We start from the raw sequence: 19292 nt of genomic DNA, 5'->3' as shown, positions 1-19292 counted from the left end.
AAAATTCTGAACAATATTTTTCACATAAAGGTTTTATCTTTATGTGAAAAGTTTCAACATCATAATATAAAGTAAACTTTCTGGAGCTGGAAGAGTGATCTGATACAAGGTAACATTGCTTTTTCTAATAATATTAGTTTTAAGGTGCCGTAGATTCAGTCAGAGAAAGGAGTTTATGAAAAATCGTACCTCTGTTTTACATCATAATATGGTTATCAAAATTTTAATTACCAATCTTACCATTTTGTACCATTTGGTGTTGAAACTCTAGGTCCATGGGGTCCCAGCGCGCATAAGTTGTTCGCAGAAATCGCGAAGCGTCTGGTTGACGTAACTGGTGACCGAAGAGCTGGCGGCTACCTCGCACAACGTATCAGCATTGCGATACAGCGAGGAAATGCCGCCAGCATCCTTGGTACAATGCCTCAAGGGCCTATTTTAGATTTAAGCTAGTTATTAATTTCGTTTAGTAGTACCACTGTATATATATTGTATGTAAATAAATGTTTTAAAAAAATTACCAATCTTGAAGACTTTCTATAGTGACTTCATCGATTCGAATCCGGATTTTTGACAAAGTAGGATATGAGTGGTTAAAAAAAAATTAAATTCATTTATTTCAAGCTATTTAGCTCATATTTTTACATTGTTTACATTTAGATAATAACATTAGACAAATAATAAATATACAACATAGAATTTGAAAATTAATAAATATGGAATTAAAAATTACATTTAAATATGTGGTATTATCTATGAAAAGGGACCTTATTGTCGATGGCGCTTACGACACTAACATCGATGAGCACTAATCGTAGTAGTTTAAAATTGGTGATTCTGGCCCATTTTAGTTATTTTGATTTCCAATTTAGCAATTAAGTTTCTTTGATTACTGGAACATTCAATGTTGCTGTCTATCCAATGCGGAGGTCAATTTATGTTATGTGACGCTGATGAACTGATCAGTCATCGGGTTTAAGGTCCCTTTGTAGTTTTTTATAAATAACTCGTATACGGTGACTTGCAGCAATAAATGTTCTGACACATAAGTAATCTACATCAAATTGTCTACATTAAGGCGCGGTGTGTAGTAAAATGCACTTTTTTGGCACCATATTTACAGACTTTTACAAGGATTTCATGCATTATTTTCTAGTATGTATAACTTCAGTCCTTGAACTACGTTATTGCTTGTCAGAAACACGACGGCTCATTATTTTCTCGATAGAATCTTAAGTTGAAAACATGCCTAACACTGTCTTTATTTCCTTATGTTAGAAGTACTAGGACGAAAATGTATTTGAAACTTACTTCAGTCGATAGCTTTTAAGTAAATCTTCATTATTGCTTGTCCTTTTATCGATACGTTAATTTTTTCATTCATCATTTGATGAATTCAACATTTTGCCTACTACTACCTTGCGCCTATTCCTCACGCCAGTACGCCCGTGACCACTGTCAGCGTCGGACCTGTGCTAGTTTAGCGGACGTTTCATAAAATGGGTAATCACAGTATAAATATGCAAATATGTTATACACACAATGTTTTTCAACATACTTACGAAGAAAAGCAAAATAATTCTTAAATACGGTGACATTTCAGACATTCGTCCGTCATATTGTCATTTTATAACAAGTTGGGCAGCAAAGGCACACACCCATCTAACCAATCCGGAATTCAGTCACGATTGATAAATTGTGTAAACATATTTTAAAAGGCTATAAAATTAATCAAATTGAATAATTTAGACTGGTCACATTTTTGTAAAAATCGATTTCTACTGGCAAAACATATTACTTTTTGGCAACCGGGTTTTTTAACCTAATTAGACCCCGCTGAATCCGAATTTGCCGGTTGCTTGATCGAATTCTTGACTGGAAGTGAGATATGTGATATTAAAGGTCCCTTTTTTTAGTTTTTCGTAAATAACTCGTAAACGGTGGCCAATATAAAAAAATGAACTAATAATCTACACAAAATTTTCAATAAAAAAGATTCAGTACATTTTTTAGCAGGGATCAATATTTAAAAAGACAATAAAGAGGGAAAGTTAATTATAATAAATTCTAAGGTTCCTTGTTTTTATTTTTTCGTTAATAATTTGAAAAGTATGACTCATAGCAAAATCAAATCTTACACATAAATCATCATCATCATCATCATCTCAGCCATAAGACGTCCACTGCTGAACATAGGCCTCCCCCTTGGACCTCCATACGTGCCGGTTGGAAGCGACCCGCATCCAGCGTCTTCCGGCGACCTTAACAAGATCGTCTGTCCATCTTGTGGGTGGACGTCCTACGCTGCGCTTGCTAGTCCGTGGTCTCTACTCGAGCACATTTCGACCCCATCGGCCATCTTCTCTGCGTGCAATGTGGCCTGCCCATTGCCACTTCAGCTTGCTAATCCGGTGGGCTATGTCGATGACTTTAGTTCGTCTACGGATCTCCTCATTTCTGATTCGATCACGTAGAGAAACTCCGAGCATAGCCCTCTCCATAGCTCGTTGAGCGACTTTGAGTTTTGAGATGAAGCCGATAGTGAAAGACCACGTTTCGGAGCCGTAAGTCATCACTGGTAACACACATTGATTAAAGACTTTCGTCTTGAGGCACTGAGGTATGTCGGACGAAAAGACATTACGTAGTTTCCCGAACGCTGCCCAACCGAGTTGGATTCGGCGGTTGACCTCTTTCTCGAAGTTGGACCTACCTAATTGAACTACTTGTCCTAGGTAGATGTACGAGTCAACAACTTCGAGTACCGAGTTCCCAACAGAGACTGGGATGGGCACAACATTGGCATTTGACATGAGTTTCGTCTTGTCCATGTTCATTTTCAAGCCCACCCGTTGTGAAACTCGGTTGAGGTCATCGAGCATCATGCTGAGTTCCTCCATCGACTTTGCCATGACTACGATATCGTCGGCAAACCGAAGGTGAGTGATGTATTCACCGTTGATGTTGATGCCAAGTCCTTCCCATTCCAGGAGCTTGAAGGCGTCTTCCATTACGGCAGTAAACAGTTTCGGAGAGATAACGTCTCCCTGCCTTACGCCTCTTTGCAATGGAATCGCCCTCGTGCTCTGCTCCTGTACTCGGACCGACATGTTGGCGTTATTATACAAACACTTCAACACTTCGATGTACCGATAGTCAATATGGCATCGCTGAAGAGAGTCAAGCACCGCCCATATTTCCACCGAATCGAAGGCTTTCTCATAGTCCACAAACGCTAAGCATAATGGCAAGTTATACTCTTCGGTCTTCTGTATAACTTGCCGCAGCGTATGGATGTGGTCTATGGTACTATAGCCTTTTCGGAAACCGGCTTGTTCGGGAGGCTGGAAGTCATCAAGTCTGTGTTCGAGACGGTTCGTGATGACCCTTGAAAACAGCTTATAGACATGGCTCAGAAGCGTGATGGGTCTGTAGTTCTTCAATAGGTTGTTATTACCTTTTTTGAAGAACAGCACCACCTCGCCTCTATTCCATGTTTCAGGCGTTATGCCCTCGAACAAGGCGGAATTAAAGAGCTTCTGGAGGACTTTAAGTACCGGTGTTCCACCCGCTCTCAGAAGCTCTGAAGTGATTTCGTCTTTGCCCGGCGCCTTGTTGTTCTTAAGCTGCTTCAGGGCCATCCTAATCTCGTACAGACTGATGTCCGGGATATCTTCGGTATAATGTCGGGACAGCTTGGCTCTTGGATCTCCTACCAAGCTGTCAACGGGCTTTGCGATCGAAGTGTATAACTGTCCATAGAACCTCTCGATCTCACCTAAAACCTCCGCTTTGCTCGACGCTATGCTGCCATCTTCCCGTTTCAGCTTTGTCAGCTGGCTTTACCCAATAGACCCTTGCTTTGCTTGCGTTGCTTTGTCCTTTGCGAACACTTTGGAGCCTTGGTTTCGCTCAATAGTCTCTTTAATACGGTTAGTATTAAAGAGACGCAGATCATGTCGCAAGGACTTAGATATACGTCTATTGAGCTGCCTATATGACTCCGCGTCATCGGGAGACTGCAACTGTAGCGAGCGTCATTCAGCCATGAGGTTTAAGGTTTGCTCGGTCAATTTCTGAGGTCTATCTTTACGGCGGGGTCTAAAAAACTTAGACCCTACTGTGTGGACAGTTTCCACTAGCCCGTCGTTGATTTCGTCCACTGAAGCCAAGTTCTCTAGGCAAGCAAAGCGGTTAGAGAGCTCGAGTTGAAAGCTTTCGGGGTTTTGAACATGGACTCGAGTAGGTCGGAGTGTAGACTTCATCAGGCTGGACCTTTCAAGTTTAATATTGATATTCAGTGTGCCTCTTTCGATTCGGTGATCACTACCGGTCTTTACCCTGTTGATCACACATAAATAATAAACATAAAATTTCCTACAACAAACATGTAGAACACTTTTCGCTAGGATCAATATTTAAAAAGACAAAGCAGCCGGTAAGTTAATTACAATCAATTTTAAAGTCCCTTTTTAGTTTTTTGTAAATAACTCGTAAACGGTGTCCCATAGCAAAATAGGTTTTATGAATAAATAATCTACATAAAATTTCCTGCAAAAAACATCTGAACACTTTTCTCTAGGATCAATATTTAAAACGATATTAAAGGAAGATAGTTCATTACAATCAATTCACATGTCACTTTTTTTAGTTTTTAGGGTCCCGTACCTCAAAAGGAAAAAACGGAACCCTTATAGGATCACTCGTGCAGATTTCAGATCATTTATTCGTAAATATCACATACATATTTATAAGTCACACAATAGGTACACACAGTTCATAATTAATTAATTATTTACATTATGCATTAAGTATATTATCTTAAAATTATTTATTACATTCCTTTGTTTTTAGTAAACATACCTACAGGTTATGATTTACATATTAGGTATTTGATGTGTTAGGGTCAACGGGTTGGTCATTTACAGAAACTCTGAGACAGTGTAACATGCTAGGGGGCTATTCATAAATTACGTCATTTCAAATTAGGGGGGGGGGGGGGGTCTGGACATCGGATGACGGTAGCGTGAAGTAGGAGGAAATGGGGTCATTTGAAGCATGATTTTTGGATGATTATAGGGGGGGGGGGTCCAAAATCGTCAAAAATCGATGACGTAATTTATGGACAGCCCCTAGGTCCATTAATATTGCCTTCAGTTTTTTCGAGAATGCTGCGTTGCTTTTAGCCTCTTTTATGTTTAGAGAAACATGGTTATATATGCTCGCCCCGGCAACACTGAGCGCTGCACGGGCCTTCGCCAGCCGCCGGTTCGGAGCTATTAGCAGCGGTTGCCTACGTGACGTCCTATTTAGTGTTTGGTAGTTATGTAGGTTCTCGCGTATGTAGTCACCAGCTGTCAGTATATATATACTTGGCAAGGTTAAGATCTTATGATTTTTAAATATTTCTTTCGCCGGATGGTCGAGTGGTTTCCGATCAATGATGCGTAAGGCACGTTTCTGTAATTTAAAGAGTCTTTCCCAGGTGGCCGACGTGGCCCATAAGTCAATTCCTTGGATTAAGACAGAGTGAAAATATCCAAAGTACGCTTTACGCAGGTTATTGGCATTGGCAGACAGGGTGGGCGCGAGTCTGGACAGGGCGTAGCATGCCGAGGACAGCTTGTCGAACATGTGGTCGACGTGCGCGGCCCACGTCAGCCCGGCGTCGATCATGTACCCTAAGTACCTTGTCGTGTCAACTTGGGGAACTGTGATATCGTTCACTTTTATATTTATTGGGTTGTGTGTCTTTTTTAATTGAAAATGAATTATATTAGTCTTATCGACATTTAGTAACATACCATTTGCCGTAAACCACTCGGCCATTTGATGCATTACATGGGCAAGTTTCAATTTTAAGTTGTCGAAATTATCGGCGTTGACTATGATGCAGGTGTCATCGGCGAACATCACGTACTCGGGGTAGGGACAAGCGGTTGTGATATCGTTTACTAAGATCAGAAACAAGTTATTGCCCATCACGGATCCTTGAGGAACAGCAGAACATCCTATCGGTTCCAGAATTGACTTCGTATTGAGCACGTATGTAGCTTGCCTTCGATTGCTTAGAAACGAGGCAACAGCGTCATGAAAACTTCCACTGAAGCCGTAGCGGGAGAGTTTGGCTAGCAAGAGTGAGTGGTCGATCATCTCGAAGGCGCGCGACAGGTCGCAGAACACCGCTGCGACCTGTCGCCCGCCCTCCAGGTGTGCCAGCACCCGCGTCACAACATCGCGCGCCGCGTCCGCCGTCGACCGCCCGGGTTGGTAGGCATATTGCTGCCGGTTTAATAGGTTATTAGATGTAATATGATTCATTATCCTATTGCTCATCATTCGTTCAAATATTTTTATTATATGATATATTCCGGCGTGAATGCACTTATTGAATAATAATAGGAATAATGAGATTACAACCGGAGGGAAGCAGTCTATAATTTCAGTAGACATGTCATTATTGTCTTTGGATTTTTTGCGTTTAATTTTCTTACATGTTATTAAAATTTCATTCAACGTGAATGGTTCAAACACGTAGGGTGCAGGCGGTGCATTTTGTAGGTATTGATCTAGATATGCGAGCGCGGTGCGAGCGCACGGGTTTGAGTTGTTTACATTCGCATCAATGTAATACCTGTTTAGCTGCGCGGCGGCAGCGGCCGCGCGCTGGCCGACGCTGTCGCCCGCAGCCTTACTAACAAATACATCAATTGCACCGCCCTTGCATTTCATATTTTTGCCCGTCTCTGCCGATATTACCCGCCATACACTTCTACACATGTTATCACCATTACTGTTCGATATCAGGTTGTTAATAAAATTACTACGTACTTGTCTCAACGTTGTCCAGTAGTCAGATTCTAAACTTTGCAGCGTCAGCCGATCGGTGCGTGACTCAGTGCTGTCAGGTTGCGAGTGCGATGATAAAACCTGTTTAGTTTTGTTTATCTTTTTACGTAAAGTTTTTACAGCTTCGTTGACCCACACACTTACAGTATTTTTTACTGAATGTTTTTTTATAGGAAAATAGATATCATAATAATGTTTGATGACATTCATTAAGAGTTCAGTTGTTTTGCTAGGGCAGTCACTTTTATTAAGAATTTGATCCCATTGATAAAAATTTAGACACTGAGTGAAGTCATTTTTTCGTTGAAATGTGAATGATCTTTTGGAAATGTGATTTAATTGAGTTAATCGATTATTTGAAATGTCAACAATTATACATACACAGAGATGGTCAGATAAATTCAAGTCATAACACGATACAGATTTAATGTCATTTCTATTTATATTGCTATATGCGTGATCGATACAGGTCTTTGATGTATTAGTTATCCTAGTAGGTACATTTACTAGTTGCTTAAACCCAAATTGATGTACTGTATTTAATAGGGATTTTACATTACTACATTTAGGTATTAAATCAATGTTGATATCACCAGTTATTATCACCTTATAATTTTGAATAAAATTAAGACTTAAAAGTTTATTTAGCATAGATAGGTATAAAGGTACATCACCGCTCGGGGGTCTGTATACACACACGATGACGAGGTCAAGTCCGATGCACTCCACAGCACAGATCTCGAACTGGGATTCAATTCCGAGGTCCGTGACTTCTTTTTGCTCGATGCATGGGATTCCGGTCCTGACATAGATACAGCTCCCTCCACCTTTCTTTGTTGATCGGCAGAATTGGGCCCTCAGGTTGTAGTTTAATATGTTAACAGAATCTATTTGATTAGCCTGTAGCCAGTGCTCAGTAAAACAAAGCACGTCAATTTGATCACTTATCTGTAGTTCAGATTCAATTTTATACGTTTTGTTTGCTAGTCGATTTATGTTTTGATGTAAAATCTTCATTTGTACGGTGTTATGCAATGGTCTTTTATCATTGTTTAGGTTTGCAGGTGAGGGCGTCCTACTAGTTGGCATCTGCATTGGGAGCTCTTGACTCCCTGGGTCGGAGAAAGGGCCGCCATCGGTTATGCAGGTGTTTAAGGGCCATGCAGATGCCGTTAGGAAGTTGTCATAAACATTTGTAGGTATGCCTATCTTGAATGACTTGTAAGTATTTCTTTTCGATGGTATAGCTTCCACGGTGTACTGGACATCATCACAAATACTTCTTAGGTGGCTAATAATGTTTTCAGGCGTTGAATCGTACTTGAAGTAGCACCCGTGTAAGTATCTAAGCACTTCTACTCCGGCGACCTCGGTGTTTTTTGCGGTCCCCTTTATTGATACGGGGGCAGGTTTATGACTGCGCCGACGTTGGTGACGGCTCTTTGGGGGCTCCCAACCAGGCTCTTCGGGCTGGGTCTCTTTGTTAGAGGGCTCGGTAGACGAACTTTCACTGTTTGTTTTCGGTACAGGGTTATGTGGGGTATTATTCACTTGTTTACTTAAATCATCCGTTTGTACAATGTCATTCACAATTTGGTCACTTTTTGGTTTGATAATTTCAGCATTTTTTGCGTTGTCATTTTGTATTGTCATGGCGGTCGGTATGCGCTGGGACTCCGGTTTTGGTAGCTGGTTCTTTTGTTTGAAATTTGACGGTTTGCTTACAAGCGCAGCCAGCTTCTCTTTCGTTCGGATGGCGGAAGCGCGCGTTTTACGCGGCGCAGGCGCCTGCGTGCGAGCAGGACGGCTAGTCGGTGTCGACACCGCGCTGCATGGTGTAGACGAGGCGCTGTTGTTTACGCTGTTATTGGACAGATCGGTTGACCTCACAGTATTTTTGATCGGTAAAACTGATTTCACTTCACGTATTTCAGCAAATAAGTCGTCTAATTTTGCACTTAACTCCGACACTTTGTTTTCGATCGGTTTGATTAGGTCTATTAGCAAGTTTTGCAATGTATTCGTATCACTTTTCTCCATTTTGCCCGTTAAAATTGCAAAATTTACGAGCATCCGTTAGTGACGTTTGGCCGACCGCGCACGACTGTCTGTCTGTCTGTCCGTCTGTCACAGCCCATTTTCTTCAAAAGTACTGGACCAATTAAGTTGAAATTTGGTACACACATGTAAATTCGTGACCCAAAGACGGACATCTTACGTAAACAAATGAATTTTAAACATGGAGGCCACTTTTTAGCCAAGGGGGGTTAGTTAACATTAAGAACCTATTTTGCTATGGGCCACCGTTTACGAGTCATTTACGAAAAACTTAAAATAGGGACCTGGAAATTGATTATAATTAACTTACCCCCTTTAATACCTCATTAAATATTGATCGTAGCGAAAAAGTGTACAAAACCTTTTTTGTGGACAATTTTATGTTCAATATTTATGTATAATATTTTTTGCAACTGCCCCCGTTGCAACCGTTTACGAGTTATTTACGAAAAAAAAGCGACCTGTGAACTGATTGTGATTAACTTTCTTCCTTTAATATCGTTTTAAATATTGATTCTAGAGAAAAGTGTTCAGATGTTTTTTGCAGAAAATTTTATGGAGATTATTTATTCATAAAAACCTATTGTGCTATGGGACACCGTTTACGAGTTATTTACAAAAAACTAAAAAGGGACTTTAAAATTGATTATAATTGACTTACCGGATGCTTTGTCTTTTTAAATATTGATCCTAGCGAAAAGTGTTCTACATATTTCTTGTAGGAAATTTTATGTTTATTATTTGTGTAAAATTTGTTTTTGCTATGAGTCATACTTTTCAAATTATTAACGAAAAAATAAAAACAAGGAACCTTAGAATTTATTATAATTAACTTTCCCTCTTTATTATCTTTTTAAATATTGATCCCTGCTAAAAATGTACTAAATCTTTTGTTATTGAAAATGTTGTGTCGATTATTAACGTTTAACAATTTTTTTTATATTGGCCACCGTTTACGAGTTATTTACGAAAAACTAAAAAAAGAGACCTTCAAAAAGTGATTATAATTAACTTTCCCGCCTTAATATCTCTTTGAATATTGATCCTAGCGAAAAATTGTACGGAATCTTTCTTGTAGGCAATTTTATGTAGATTACTTATGTTTAAGAAAATTTTTGCTATGCGCCACCGTTTAAGAGTTATTTACGAAAAACTAAAAAAAAGGGACCTTTAATATCAACTATCTCACTTCCAGTCAAGAATTCGATTAATCAACCGGCCAACCATTTCGGATTCAGCGGGGTCTAATTAGGTTAAAAAACCCGGTTGCCAAAAAATTATATGTTTTGCCAGTCGAAATCGATTTTTACAAAAACATGATCAGTCAAGTATACACTCATATTGTATACATATAATTAATAATTATTTAGGTACACTCACCGACCTCACCGTCTTACCTACCATTTTTAGGGTTCCCTACCCAAAGGGTAAAACGGAACCCTATTAGTAAGACTCCGCTGTCCGTCCGTTCGTCCGTCCGTCTGTCAGCAGGCTGTATCTCACGAACCGTGATAGCTAGACAGTTGAAATTTTCACAGATGATGTATTTCTGTTGCCGCTATAACAACAAATACTAAAAAGTACGGAACCCTCGGTGGGCTCAGTGGGCGAGTCCGACTCGCGCTTGTCCGGTTTTTAATTTCATTAAGTACTCATCAAAATTCGAATTTACTAATAAATCTTTTTCAATATTAATTGCCGAACTAAAAATCTCGGAACTGACGATTCAGAATACCGATGTCGTCAGAATAAGGACGTAGACGTGCTGCGCGGGAATGGTGCGGTGCGCCGCGCGGGGCGCCCGCCTGCCCGTTCTACTACTCGTCTGCTTCACCCCCTTGAAAACGTAAAACTCGAGTATAAGAGCGCCTTAAATATTCTATACACTTTTTCGCTAGGATCAATCTTCTTCTCCTTCAACCTAGCGTTTTAGCTAAGCGTCTGGTCTTCAGCATCCTCTGGTGTGAGTAGATTTTAAGTAGATTACTTATGTATCAGAACATTTTTTGGTACAGGCCACCGTTTACGAGTTATTTACAAAAAATATTAACAATTGATCATATTTAACTTTTTACCTTAAATATTTTTATAAATACTGATCCTAGCGAAAAAGTGTATAGAATATTTAATGTAGACAATTTTACGCAGATTACTTATGTATCAGAACATTTTTGCTACAGGTCACCGTTTACGAGTTATTTATAAAAAACTACAAAGGGACCTTTAAACCCGATGACTGATAAGTTCATCAGCGTCACATAACATAAATTGACCTCCGCATTGGATAGACAGCAACATTGAATGTTCCAGTAATCAAAGAAACTTAATTGCTAAATTGGAAATCAAAATAACTAAAATGGGCCAGAATCCCCAATTTTAAACTACTACGTTTTGTGCTCATCGATGTTAGTGTCGTAAGCGCCATCGACAATAAGGTCCCTTTTCATAGATAATACCACATATATTCTACTAAAATTAACATTATAATTTAAAATTTACAAATCACATTAAAGAATAATATAGGTGATGTACAATATATACACAAAACACAACAATACACACAAAACTAGCCTACACCACGGTATTTCACCACGGTGACAGGTGCGACAATTCGACAAATGTCACTGTTGCTGACGTCACAGGCATCCATGGGCTACGGTTACCGCTTACCGTCGGGCGGGCGGTATTCCTGTTTGCCATCATCATTGTATTATTAAAAAACTTTATTAGATCGGCAAAAAACAGGTATTTCTCTTGCGAAGTTTATGATGATGATGACAATTGTCACAAGATTTATAAGAATTTTCGGTATTTCTTGACAGCAAATGAGTTCTGTCGCGGAATTTCGTGACAATTGTCGTGTTTCTTGTGACAATTGTCATTACTGTCATTAGCTTCGTAAAATAAGTAGGAACTTATTTACTGGCGATATAATGGAGTTTTTTTTTTAATTAAAATGTTGGTGGCAAACAAGCACTTCGCCCGTCCGATGGTAAGCGGTTACCGTAGCCTTTGAAGACCTGTGACGTCAGTAACAGTGATGTCGACAATTGTCGCACCTGTCATCGTGGTGAAATAGGGGCCTGTCCTTACATGCCTGTTGCAACAGTGTGTGATGTAAGGACAGTGTTGGCGCTGAGTTATGTTAAAATGTCTCGGGTTCCTCGTGGGCACCTAGTATATATCTAATACTATTTTTTGGTCATAAAAATTGTTGGAAAAATAGGTAAAAGTTTTGTACTTATGTAAAACTTCTACCCACTTAGGTATTACAGCATGCTATTCTACAATAAGAGTAATTTATTTACAAGATCGATTTCATTGGAATGGCTTTCTGTTGACATCGTGTGGTGTGACTTATAAATTTTTTTTTTTACAGGATGCAGCAGCTAAGATGTCTTTTCGTACTACTTCTAGCAATATTGGCCACCACAGTGATGTGTTACCCTGTATGTATTTTTGTGTGACTATAAGGGCTCAAAATTACGATAGCAAAACATTTTAAAAATTACTGCATAATATATTATTTATGGTTTTTTATTTTGTAGTAGATTTTATTTCGTTAGGACTGACAGAAAAACCGGCCACCAAGGCCACAAATTTATAGAGAAGGTAAACGTGTCAGATGTCTGTCAGTCATGTAGACATTTATTGCATTAAAAATATTTAATGTAATAGAGTGTTTTCCAAAAAAAAAATATTTATTTCATGTCTTCAAAATATTGACTTCTTGGGCTCATTTTACTCAGAATCATTTGTACATTCACGCCTCATACATGAAAAAATGTGTCCCAAAATTTTGTATGAAATAATATTTTTCCAGTGCATCACGTTCATACAAATAAAAAACCTTTTCGTACAAAAATGTGACGATCTGGAAAGGAAATCTTGGGACACATTTTTTCATATATGAGGCGTGAATGTACAAATGATTCTGAGTAATATGAGCCCAAGAAGTAAATATTTTGAAGATATGAATGAAATGTAAGTACATTTTTCGTGTAAACGCTCAATTAATGTCAGCCATGTAGACATTCATTGCATTAAAAATGTAATAAGCTTCATTTTTTTTTGTTTTTTTTTTAAGGTGACTGCTATGTGGTATAAAAAAAAATTATATATCCCGTCGCTGTAATACGTATTCCAATTTCATCTTACAGGGCAAGGAAATTCTGCGACAGGGCTCGGTGAGTTAAAATAATTTATGAATTATGTGATTAAATTATGAGTCACGCTAGCCCGGGCCGGGGCCGGGCCGGAGCTTCCAGCGCTTCGATTTCTATGGAAAGTACCACGTGATCACCGATCAGATGTCATAGAAAACGATGGGTCGGACGCCTCAGCGCGGCCATAGAAATGACATAGTTTTTTTTTTTTTGAAATGAAATTATATTTATTGTCAGACCACAGGTACAAATATAAAAGATGTTAATGGTGATACAAGTCCTTTTCCGCAGTCTACCATATTTATGGTGTACAATATTTAATATCATGCACTAACTACATGCAGTATTTACATTATTTACAAATACTACCTACTTACATCACAGAATAATTAATAGTACTACCGTACAGAAAGGAAACTTCCTACAAAAACGAAGTTTGACAGCGGTTCAGGGTCGAATCATGATGGCCCTTTCTAATATATGGCACTATCCCTTTCGGCTATTTAGGGTTGTCAAAAATCAAGTGAATATCTTATCTGTGGTCGTGCACTCAAAAGGAAGTCAAGGGATGTCAACCCTAATAATTGCTCGGAGCAATGCTGAGCCGAGCGGAGCCGAGTTTGACCGAAGTCAGGAGTTTCGCACCCCTGCCTACATAAAGTCCCCAGTTTTGTGTCATTGTTATTACGTTACATCTTAATGTGTCAATTTAGTCATTATTATTACATTAATATTTTATAATTTGCCATTATTATTTAAAAAGTCAAGTGGGGAAAAAAACACTTTGTCAGTAGCCATTCATTAAGTGCTATTTTTATTGGGTTTTTTTTATAGGACATCGTTACACAGATTGACCAAGTCCCACAGTACGCTCAAGAAGGCTTGTGTTGTGGGTACTCAGACAACGATATATATAATATATAAATACTTAAATACATAGAAAACAACCATGACTCAGGAACAAATATCTGTGTCATCACACAAATAAATGCTCTTACTGGGATTCGAACCCAGGACCATTGGCTTCACAGGCAGGGTCACTACCCACTAGGCCACACCGGTCGTCAAAATATCGCCATATTTGACATGAACATTCAAGTAACATAAATAACATAATACATATATATATATTATATATATATCTATGTCTGGTACTAGTTTTTGTTGCTAGAAAGCGATTACGCGATTAGAGTCAGACCGAGAAAAGTCTGCAGCGATTTTGATAGCCCACGCAGTGCAAGTGTCATTTTAATCGTCAAACTTCTATGAAATTATGACGTGTAACTAACACTTGCACAGCGTGGGCTATCAAAATCGCTGCAGACTTTTCATGGTGTAACTCTATAAGATTTATAATGTTTTATACAGAATGGCCAAAAAATAAGTGCATTCAGTATAATATGATCCCGTTGCGAGGGAGGTTTTGGGATTATACTGAGCAACTTTTACTATGGATCCAACCACGAAATCGCAAAAAAAAATTTGGCTGTTTCATACATTTTGGCTGGTCCATTTTCTACGGTAGGGTAAATGTTTTTTCACAATTTTGGGATTGGTCCCATAGTAAAAGTTGCTCAGTATAATCCTAAAACCTCTCTGGCAACGGGAATGTACAGTCGCCATCAGATATATCGGAGCGGCCAAGGTGTTCACAATATCTGAACACGCGCTCTAACGCCCTGACAATAGAGGCGTGTTCCGATATTTGTGAGCACCTTGGCCGCTCCGATATATCTGATGGCGACTGTACTTATTTTTTTGCCACTCTATACATTATACAAAACTTCTAAGTAAGTAGAGTCTGGCTAGCCAAAAATTGTAGACAGATATTTCGTTGTTGTATCAACTACAAAAATTGTCTATGATTTAAAAAAAGAGCTAAAAGTCAGTTGTCAATTTATGTCATTCATTCAAATTGATTGCTGTAATATTAATAATATCTATACTGAGTGAGGTTCGCAAACTATTATTTAAGCTCGTAAATAATTACGACAATGTGCGAAGTCGACGTGTAGCGTTGTATACCGAAAAACTGCAATGATTACAACTCCTAAACAAATGTAAACAAATTAGGAGGTTGGTGCTCTATAAATATTTTGATACTTGCATTTAGCATATTTGGCATAGTACTTATGTATTTTTTGGTGATGGATTAATATTACGGTATTATCGAGCTAGGTATTATTTAAACTACATTAAATTTTTCGCCTTGTTACAATGGCATATGGTGAGAAAGTGTTAACATATTTGTTTATCGTTGACTGCATGTACTTTACATAGCGGTAGAAATTATGTGAGCTGACTTTGAGTGCACGTCAACGTATATTTAACTTATATCCTTAGGTACATTAAGTGTGCACACAAAATCAAAAATATTTCCTAGTATCAAAACTATAATTCCTACTACACAAAGTGTGACCAGCCCAAGATTGTTTAAATTTCCCGCCAAACATTTGTGTAATATTTCAGTAGCCAGACTCTATACACTCTATTTATTCTGTGTGTAATTTGTAATGCCATGTTTTTCTGTGTAATAAAGTTTTTTTTTTACATTACATTTTAACCAACGCAATGACAATCTATGTTATTGACAAAAATAACTTGAAACTTGTTGATTAAAATACATATATAGGTTTTAAACATGCAATTTTATGATTTCAGGATCCACCTACGGTAAGTGGTTAGGTGATAGTGATGGTGGGTTGATGTCTTAGAGGGAGGTTTTGGGATTATACTGAGCAACTTTTACTATGGATCCAACCTCGAAATCGCGAAAAAAATGTTTCATACATTTTGGCTGGTCCATTTTCTACGGTAGGGTAAATGTTTTTTCGCGATTTTGGGATTGGTCCCATAGTAAAAGTTGCTCAGTATAATCCTAAAACCTCCCTGGCAAAGATAATGTACATTTGGCCACTCTATATATACAAAGCATAGGTACACACTCTATTTTATTTTGTGTGTAATTTTTAATGCCATTTTTTTTTTTGTGTATTTTTTTTACTTTACATTTTAACCAACGCAATGACAATCTATGTTTTTGACAAAAAACTTGGAACTTGTCGATTAAAATACATATATAGATTTTAAACTTGCAAATTTATGATTTCAGGATCCACCCACGGTAAGTTATAGTGATGATGGGTAAGTGATAGTGATGGTGGGTTGATGTTTTAGAGGGAGATTTTGGGATTATACTGAGCAACTTTTACTATGGATCCAACCTAGAAATCGCGAAAAAAAATTTGGCTGTTTCATACATTTTGGCTGGTCCATTTTCTACGGTAGGGTAAATGTTTTTTCGCGATTTTGGGATTGGTCCCATAGTAAAAGTTGCTCAGTATAATCCTAAAACCTTCCTGGCAAAGAGAATGTACTTTTGGCCACTCTATATATACAAAGCATAGGTACACACTCTATTTTATTTTGTGTGTAATTTTTAATGCCATTTTTTTGTGTATTTTTTTTACATTACATTTTAACCAACGCAATGACAATCTATGTTTTTGACAAAAAACTTGGAACTTGTCGATTAAAATACATATATAGATTTTAAACTTGCAAATTTATGATTTCAGGATCCACCCTCGGTAAGTTGTTAGGTGATAGTGATAGTGGGTTGATGTCTGAGTTGTTGGGTGATAGTGGGTTGATAGCTTAGAGCATTTAGACTGGAGATGTCATCGCTGTTATTTTCTTTACGAAACAGTCTGCCAATCTTTGCGGGGGAGGGGACGTCAAATGTATTACTGTCTACATGATTTGTACGTAACGTACAAATAGCCAAAAAAAAATTTGAAACTTGTCGATTAAAATACATATATAGGTTAAAACTTGCAATTTTATGATTTCAGGATCCACCCTCGGTGAGTCGTTAGGTGATAGTGGGCTGTTAGCTTAGAGCATTTAGACTGGAGATGTCATCGCTGTTATTTTCTTTACGAAACAGTCTGCCAATTTTTGCAGGGGAGGGGACGTCAAATGTTTAGCTATAGATGGTCAAGCAAATCTTGTCAGTAGAAAAAGGCGCGAAATTCAATTTTTCTATGACACAATATCCCTTCGCGCTTACATTTTTCTGACAAGATCTGCTTGACCAACTATATTTCTACATGATTTGTACGTAACGTACAAATATCCATGTCAGTCCATACAAAAGTTTGCACAATTGTGCAAGTTTTTCGGCAGAGGGGTAAGCTCTCAATGGCCACTCCAGTTATTAAATCTCTAAGGTTGATAGTAAGGCTTCGGTCACACGGACACGGATCCACTCGTGATTCCGCTGTGTGAGCGAGACAGCGCTGTACACATTATATTATAGCGCTGCACCGTCTGGATACTTTTGCACAATGCTGAAAGTAAAAACATTAATAACACTATCTCGTACACATACTGTTGAATAACTTTTTTCTGCCGGTTGATGCATAAAAAAAATTACATATTTAGAAAAATGAGATTAAATTCTCTATTTTAAAACTAGTTTGGTCTCTGTACGGGAAAGTTCATAAAGCGGGTCAAACACGCCCAATGACCTTTAATAAAATATCATAAAGCACTAACATATATAACATATGTATGTTAGTGCTTTCTGATACTTTATTGAATTTGTTTCAGACCCTATAAAAAATCTTATCACATCGTTTTTGTCCAAGGGACAACCAACATGTCCTACGGACAACCACTTCCGTTGTCCAAGTGACTAGTTGTCCGAGGGACTTATCTAAAACTTTGAGCCGTATAATAAATACTAAAGATGTTTTGTGTTTATTTCACCCTTACGGTAAAATATATGTAAAATAGTATCTGGTACAATACAATTTACTGTAATATGTTACGTATTTATGTATTTGTGCCAGTGGTCCGATAGACTTATAATAAAGCCACCCACACACTCCAACAGTACTCGACCGACTGACGCCGCGAGTTTCGTGTAATGAAAATGGCGGGTAGGCCTATCTGCTTACCAGAAATTTAAACTTGTCGTCAAGTATCTTGCTACGTTATTTATATTTCATAACTAATTCACGGTTGTCCAGTTGACCTGCATGGCGTGGATAATTCAAGAGACAAAATTTAAACGCAAGAAATTCATAAAACGTTACATGCAAATATAACAAATCAGTAGTTCATTGATGATACTTATCCATAAAAATGATTATGTGTTTAAATATCAATTCCGCAACAGTATTTTTTCATGATACAAAATTTTATGGTGCAATGTTGCAAGGGGACAATCAGCCCTACTATGGAAAACCAACTTTTGGTCTTTTGGACAACCAATAAAGAATGGGTAAATTGTGAACAAAATGAAATGTTTTGTAATAAAATGTTAGATAATATTAATAGGAACATAACGGAATACTAAAAAAACTCATACTTTTATATACATTTGTGTTATCGATCAGGGACTCTGTACGTGTGATGTTGAACAAATGAAAGTTGATTCACCCAGTTATAGTTTTAAACTTGCAATTTTATGATTTCAGACTCCTACTGATCCGGTAGGTTAAAATTGCACAATATTAATATACGTACGTAGGTTATTTACGAATAAACAGAAGAAATAATGGAAATAAATGGGTTTTTAATGTCTCATTTTGCTATTTCAGAATGCACCTGCTGATGTGAGTTTATTATTTATTTCATTGTATTATTCATTCATTAATTTCTTCGAGCAACACGGAAGGGAGGAGGCATTCGCACTATTTCCCCTCTGCCTAGGTACAAGATCAACTGATCTAGCGCGGGTAATAAAACTAGTTGCGCTCCGATTTTTTACTAGGCCGAATCCAGACGCGCGCGTGAACACAGCAGCAGAAAAAATGCCTAATTGGTCGGTTTTTTGTTGTAAAAAGAGGTCGGGAACATCAAATTTACAAAAAGAAGGTGTTACATTTCACATATAATATTTTTTACATATCATACGTTTAATTACATTTAAACACAATTATTATATTTTAGTCTCATGTAATTGTTGGATTTATCGATTTTGCTCGCCCAGTACAAATTGTGGATCGGTCGAGCGACAAATCCGACTTCTCATCTCTCAGAATACAATAAAATTCTTCGACCATTGAACTTGTCGTCAAGCATTTTGCTACGTTATTTATATTTAGATTTCATAACTAATTCACGGTTGTCCAGTTGACCTGCATGGCGTGGATAATTCAAGGGACAAAATTTAAGCGCAAGAAATTCATAAACCGTTACATGCAATTA

At 37.9% G+C, this 19292-nt stretch overlaps 1 long non-coding RNA gene across 1 annotated transcript; it reads left to right on the top strand.

Annotated features, from left to right (window-relative positions):
- The first annotated feature begins 515 nt into the window (after positions 1-515).
- On the top strand, positions 516-15771 carry LOC134803870 (uncharacterized). Its single transcript, XR_010146044.1, has 4 exons — positions 516-578; positions 12287-12356; positions 13068-13094; positions 15735-15771. It is a non-coding gene; the product is annotated as an uncharacterized LOC134803870 (long non-coding RNA).
- Positions 15772-19292: the final 3521 nt, after the last annotated feature.

Source organism: Cydia splendana, chromosome 27 (assembly GCF_910591565.1).
Source record: "Cydia splendana chromosome 27, ilCydSple1.2, whole genome shotgun sequence".
NCBI lineage: Eukaryota > Metazoa > Arthropoda > Insecta > Lepidoptera > Tortricidae > Cydia > Cydia splendana.
The sequence above is the reverse complement of the archived record's forward strand: the minus strand, read 5'-3'. Positions and strand labels throughout refer to the sequence as shown.